Below are 6,814 nucleotides of genomic sequence, written 5' to 3' on the forward strand. Positions count from 1 at the left end.
GAGGGAGGGAGGGACAGAAGGCAAAGGAAGGATGGGAAAGAGGGAGGGAAAGAAGGAGAGAGAGAAGACCGAGAGATGGTGGGAAGAGAAAGAGGGAGGGAGGGCCAGGGAAGAGGGGGCTCTCTAGCTCTTCCCCATCTCGGCCGGCAAGCGGTGAAAGGCGGGGGGCCCTCTGGAAGCCTGTCCCTGCCTGGGAAAGAGGGGGGAGGGTGTGGAGGCCTTTCCCCATGCGTCCACCTTGGCGGGCGAGTGGGAAAGGGTGGCGCGGAGGCCTCTGGAGGCCTTTCCCCATGCATCCACATTGGCGGGTGAGCGGGGAAGGGTGGCGGGGAGTGCCTCTGGAGACCTTGTGGCCATCCTCTTCGGCGGCCATCTGTAGACTGAGGGCAAGAGTCTGGCTGGCGGCTGTGTGGGCAGGACTCAGGCACGCAGCTACCCCATGCAGCCAGGGGATTGGGAGAGGTTTGGAGTGGCAGTTCATGCAGCCAACTGATTTTGGTGCGCATCGAATCTTGCCACCCCAACTGGCTTTTATATATAAAGGAAGGATGCCTAAGGGTCATGCTTGCAGCCAGGTGCTCAGAAGCAGTCCTGCAACTACTCATCTTTGTTATCAGCAAGCAGCTGTCTTCTCTGTAGCTCTGTTCTCAGCCTCCGTCTGCAGTGCTCTAAGGGTGTGGGTGATACTGGTGGGCTGGGAATAGCCATCTGAGGTTCACCTGCTGAATCAGGGCAGGAGGGTGTTGGTGGCTCTGCACCATCTGTTGGCTGTGAATCCTGACAAGCCTGCAACTCATCTTCCTGCTGGTCAGCTACTCCTGTTAACTCAAGGCTGGCTACACAGGGCTTCTCTTCTCCTAAGGAGTCCTCTTCTGAGGAGTGCTCCCTATCATTGAGCCCTGGCTGACCCACAGCACTACTACTAATTTTTTAAAAATGGCAAAGAGCCCAGGAGGGAGGGGGATCATGGGCAGGAGATAAAATAACACAAAATGTAGGCAGAAAGGTGAAGAAATTTACATCTTTTCTTCCATACTTTTCAAGCCTTTCCTTCCATACTTTCCCAAACCTGCTTTGGATATGATCTGCCAGAATTAAATCAGTTTGCAAAGAAAAAGTATGGTGGACCCAGCACAAAGACATTGTGAGGAACCCAGAATTAAATCTGCTGCCAGTTGGGCAGCAATGCAGAGCAAGTTCTCCATGTGGAAACAACCTTTTTGTCTCAGATAAGCAGCAGCCACAAGGAACAATTCAAAACAGCTGGCAGACCCATCTAAATGTGGTGAAGTCACAGCGGTGTAGAAGTTCCAAATGTCGTTTAGACTGCAGACTTGGAGTCAGGAAGTACAGTTCAGTTTCTAGGCTCTTATTGTCACGTCCAGCTCCTGTGCGACAGAGGTAGTTGGAAGAAACAGGAGCAGATCTCCTAGTTGCTCAGAACAGCCAGCCAGCCCTACCCAGAAGCATTTCTAGGAGTCAGGGAGTATCTGGCCTGTTGATGCAAGGAACCTTCTTTGGCTGGCTCAGCTGTCTTCTTGTACTTACCCTTTTGGCCAGAGCCGGGTGGTGTGCTGGCACATAGGATACATTCTGAATCCTGCTGGTCAACCCTCCAGTCAGTGGTTCAAGACCTGCAGTCATGGGCTTGAGTCCATTCATATTCAGTCTTTACAAAGCATTTATTCAGAAGCATCTGAGATTTTGCATATTTGCTCAGGATTAAGGCTAAAAGCAAACAGTGGACTGATAACTCTTGCAATTCAAAAAATGCCCACGAGGGCCACTTAGTGACTTGCAGAGTGTAATTGGTGCTATAATAAACATTAAAACAGATTATCTGCCCCCAGTTCCGCAAGCAATGAAGTACCCTGTAAACTTTGAATTGACCAAGCAGCCACTGATTCCTGAAGTGCTCTGTGTTGGGTTTTGGCTGTCCTGCAGATGACCTCTGCCTTGTTTACAGTACATATCTCCAGATTTTAAATACACAGTGCTGTTTAAGTCACCAACCTCTCCCTAGTCATGCTGTGTTCATTCATTCATCCATCCATTCATGGAACATTGCTTTATTTATAGCACCAGTAAATCCTCCAGCTACAACTTCTAAAGCCTCCTGGTCTCTGTACAGAGTATCAACATTTGAATGGAGTCATAGGCTCCAGTAACCAGTGGTAGCTGGTGATTTTTGATGGTGATGCAATTTTTAACACACACCTCATTTTATTTATTTTAGACATTTATATACTGCTTTTCTCTCCAAAGCACAGCATTGTACAACGTAATTATCACCCTTTCATTTTATCTACACAGCAGCAACCCCACAGGGTTGCCAGCTCTAGGTTGGGAAATACCTGGAGACTTTGGGGGTGGAGCCAGGAGAGGGCGGGGTTTGGGGAGGGGAGGGGCCTCAGCATGATAGAATGCCATAGAGTCCACCCTTCAAAGCAGCCATTTTCTCCAGGGGAGCTGGTCTCTGTCAGCTGGAGATCAGATGTAAAAGCGGGAGATCTCCAGGCCTCACCTGGAGGCTGGCAACCCTACAACCCCATGAGGTATGTTAGTCTGAGAGAAAATGACTGGCCAAAAGGCATTCAGCAAGTTTCCGCAGCAGAGTGGGGATTAGAATTTGGGTCTAACTAGATCCTAGTCTCTAACCACTACACTTCACTGGTTGCACCCACACTGGGACTTCTACACCACTACAAGAAGAAAAAGTGCCTTAAACATATGGGAAGTTCTACAGTCTGAGAAACATCGAGGAATTTCACATTACCCTTTTTAACCCGTTTTGAAGCCGTTTTTGATCCATCATGGAGTAAACCGGTATAGGGCTGCCATTTCACACATGGCTTTCCCCTTCTGGTGAAGAGCTGGATCTGAAGTGGTTTGCCATTTCAGACTGCACCATTTCCCCCCCACACCCTTTTTCACCCGTGCGGGTGATTTCCAGCTTTTTTTTTTTTTTGAACGTTCGCTTTAGAGCACTATAGCGCTATAGCATTATAACAAAACACTCCAGGCATTCCAATGGGGTTGATGCACTGCTGTTCCTTTATAACATTATAGCGCTATAACGCTATAAAGTGAATGTTAAAAAAAAAAGCTGGAGATCGCCCGCACAGGCGAAAAATGACGGGAAAAAGTGCATCGGAACCGGGAGAGGAAACTGAAGACTACTTGGAAGTGGTTGACAGGTAAAACGCTTCAGCCCCGTTTCCTAAACAGGACAGAAGCGTTTGTGTCTGAAATTACAAATATATTCCGGTAGGGAACCGGTTCTAAAACGGTTCTGTCTGAAATGACAGACCATTGAGGAAAATCAGTCCCTCTCTTACAGTCCTTCAAGAGGGTCGCTTTCCTCTCAGAGGAGGAAAAACAAGATCCAGACAAAGCTGAGCCGTAGCGCCTCTCATTTTGAAAGTAGATAACACATGGCAGATGTTCTTGAATTAATACATTTGTAATAATTCACCTACCCATTGAGAGAAACTAAAGCAAGAAATACATCAGAGTTTTTCAAATGTCCAGGAACAGGTTTTGGCAGGGTGTCAGTCACTGAAAGCCCAAAGGTATCTGAGATGAGACTATCCTAGTAAGTAGCCTAGCTAAAAATATGTGTTAGAAATACGTCAAATAAATAAAGCACACTTCATTTTAGAAAGATCCAGGTGGGCAGCCATGTTGGTTTGAAGTAGTAGAACAAATTTAGAGTCCGGTGGCACCTTTAAGACCAACAAAGGTTTATTCAAGGTATGAGCTTTCATGTGCAAGGCACACTTTTTCAAATACATTGGAATGGAATGTGTTCTTCATCTCAGAAATTCACTGACCAAATTCCTCACACAGACCCTTAAGAAAATAAGAAAGTAGCACAGCAAGCTGCCAGTCAAATTTATGTCTTGGCTCTGTCACTGGAAAACCAGTGTTCTTGTCCACAGTGGGGGTAGGATTGTTGTATGACCCCATCATTAATTCATGTCGTTTCATGTCACTTAAAAAAAACAATTTTATGTAGCTCAGCAAGATGCTACACTCACACACACACACACACACACACAGAGAGAGAGAGGAAAGGGAAACTCGATATATCCAGGTGAGAGTTGCAGGTTCTAGGCAGCTCAGCTATGCTTCATAGGGTGAGGAAGCAAGGTTCAAAAATTCTGGTGGGGTGAGACAATCCTAATGCACACTTCAAACTCAGAAAGGCAGGAGGAAAGTGAGCCATGTGATGGTTTCATTCTTTTTGTGATGGAGCCATACATCGGCTTTGTTCCATGACTGAAATGCGGCTTAAATTCCAGGCATTCCACTTTTAAAAAACTGGCTACCCCTCCTTCATGCAAATCTTGAGTGGAAGGCAGACACACACTGAACAAACTGTATAATAACAGGAGAGGCATTCTCTTGGATGTGTTGATGTTTCCATTTTAGCTCCACTCTTCTTTTATTGCCCTGGGGGTTAGGAGGGAGAACCATCCATCCTGGAAGCCCCTGGGGAGACAGAGGCTTCACTCTACCCAGACCTGAACCACCATCCACTTATCGGACCTCCTCTATATTCAATAAATAAACACACTACAGTAGGGTACTTTCACCATTCATGCACATATATGACCAGAGGCAGAGTTGGCATCATTTGGTTCCAGAGGGCATGGCAAAACTCCTGCAATTAAGACTTTTATGTATCAAGTCACAGAGGAACTTGCTGGGTGGAGTTCTTGGGACTGCCTGTTATTTTACAAATCATTAAAAGAGGGTATTTACTCCAACAGCAAGAGTCACTCAATTCAAAAATGTTTTTAGAAGCAGATTTTTCTCTCTCTCTCTAACCTTATGGGAAAGCATGTACATCGTGTCCTTGGATGATGAACCTGTTTTCAGTTGAGTTGAAACATTTCCTATGGCTCGTGTTAAAATTGATGTCTATGTTGGGATTTAGTGGCTTGCTAAATGCTCGGGAGCCAGCACAACTGTAGCTGTTTTGAATTCCTAGTTTTTCAGAAGCTGGGGGTTTGGGCCTTATCTTTCAGTGCAGATTCATGAGTGCAATCTATGCGCTGCAGAATTCTTTGCTGAAATAATCTGGATTCTGTGCCAGCTAAAACCAAACTGCAACTTTTATGCAGATCAAAACAGTGCAGTTCTAAGGCCCCTGCCACACGACAGGGGAAAAGCCTCTTAACGTTGAGGCGCCGCGGCGGGATCCCACGGATCCCCTGGCCGCGGCACCTTTTCTCCCCGGCGCGATCAAACGCCGGGGAGAAAAAACGGCCCGAACGGGAGCCGGCCGAACTGCGCATGTCCGAGCATACGCAGTTTGGCTCCGGGCCGGGGTTGAGCCGGCGCAAGGAAGCGCTGGCGATCAAACGCCCGGCTTGAAGCGCGCCTACAAGTTGAACCACCAAGGTAGGTGGTTCAATTTGCGCCGGATTAGGGCGAGGAAGGGCCAGTTCGGGCACGGAAGCAGGACGCTTCCCAGATGTTGTGGTGTGATCGCGCCGGTTTGATCCGGCCCCGAACTGGCCCGCAACTGGCCCAAATCCCCCCGTGTGGACGGGACCTAAGAAGACTTTCCATGGAATATGCCCCATTTGAATAGACTTCAGTCGGATTATGAATAGGCTGGTTTAGGATTGCACTGTTACATGATCTTTTCATGTCAAAGACCTATGGGCAAGAAATGGTGGAATGCACTGAAACCTTGCTTGCTTATCCAGTGACAAATCCACTCGGCCCCTTTGTATTAAGCACTGCCCAGACTCTTGCAAGCTCATTGTTGAGTCCCTGAGAGGCAGGAACTGTTTTTGAAAAAGAAGAGTGATCTGTGGAATATTCAGTATCTTCAGTACTCAGGTAGACACTCATTCTATTTCCCAAATGCCACTTAAAATGTGCAGATGTTCCCATTTCCCCTACCTTGTGTGATGACATTGTTTTCCCCAGGGCTTTTTTTGTAGAAAAAGCCCAGCAGGAACTCATTAGCATAATAGGCCACACCCAACAGCAGAAACTCATTAGCATATTAGGCCACATCCCCATGTTACCAGAAGTGTGGTCATCCAGCCACACCCACTTTTGCTTCTTATTCTGTTTACTTTGTTTATTCTCAAAACCCAGGGCTTTTTTGTAGCAGGAACTTCTTTGCATGTTAGGCCACACACCCCTAATGTAGCCAATCCTAATGAGTTTCTGCTGTTGGGTGTGGCCTATTATGCTAATGAGTTCCTGCTGGGTGTGGCCAACTCAGGAGCCAGCCGGAACTCCGTTCCTGTGCGTTCCTGCCCAAATATAGCCCTGGCTTTTTCCTGGTTTATGCCACTTCAGCACCTCCTTTTCCCTCTCTGGCTGCTGCTGTTTCCTATCTCATGGATGAGTCTGTGATCCCATCCAGCCAGTCGTTATGCAGTGAATGGGACGATGTTGCAGCTCTACATAGCCAATCAGATTTGCTTGCCAATGTGATAGCATCACTGCAGGCAAGTGAGAGCAACTAAGAGTGAGGGCTATTGAAACAAATCAAACATTTTGGGAAGACATACTCACACATTATGAAAAAGGGGGGTTTTGCACTGTTGAAAATGTTTATGAAAGGTGGGGAACAGTGTCCAATTAGGTCTGGAATATACTCAGCCATCATACAGTATAACCCCAGGCAGGGCTATTTTTGGGCAGGCACGCACAGGAACGGAGTTCCGGCTGGCTCCCGAGCTGGCCACGCCCAGCAGGAACTCATTAGCATAACAGGCCACACCCAACAGCAGCAACTCATTAGGATTGGCTACATTAGGGGTGTGTGGCCTAACATGCAAAG

The 6,814-nt window shown here is 47.3% G+C and overlaps 1 protein-coding gene across 1 annotated transcript in view; it reads left to right on the top strand.

Moving 5' to 3' along the window:
- Positions 1 to 6,814, top strand: part of LOXL2 (lysyl oxidase like 2) — a 119,032-nt gene that overhangs the window by 72,357 nt on the left and 39,861 nt on the right. The gene's annotated exons all lie outside the window — the stretch shown is intronic.

This window comes from Gekko japonicus, unplaced genomic scaffold (assembly GCF_001447785.1).
Source record: "Gekko japonicus isolate JY-2015 unplaced genomic scaffold, Gekko_japonicus_V1.1 scaffold1154, whole genome shotgun sequence".
NCBI classification, from domain to species: domain Eukaryota; kingdom Metazoa; phylum Chordata; class Lepidosauria; order Squamata; family Gekkonidae; genus Gekko; species Gekko japonicus.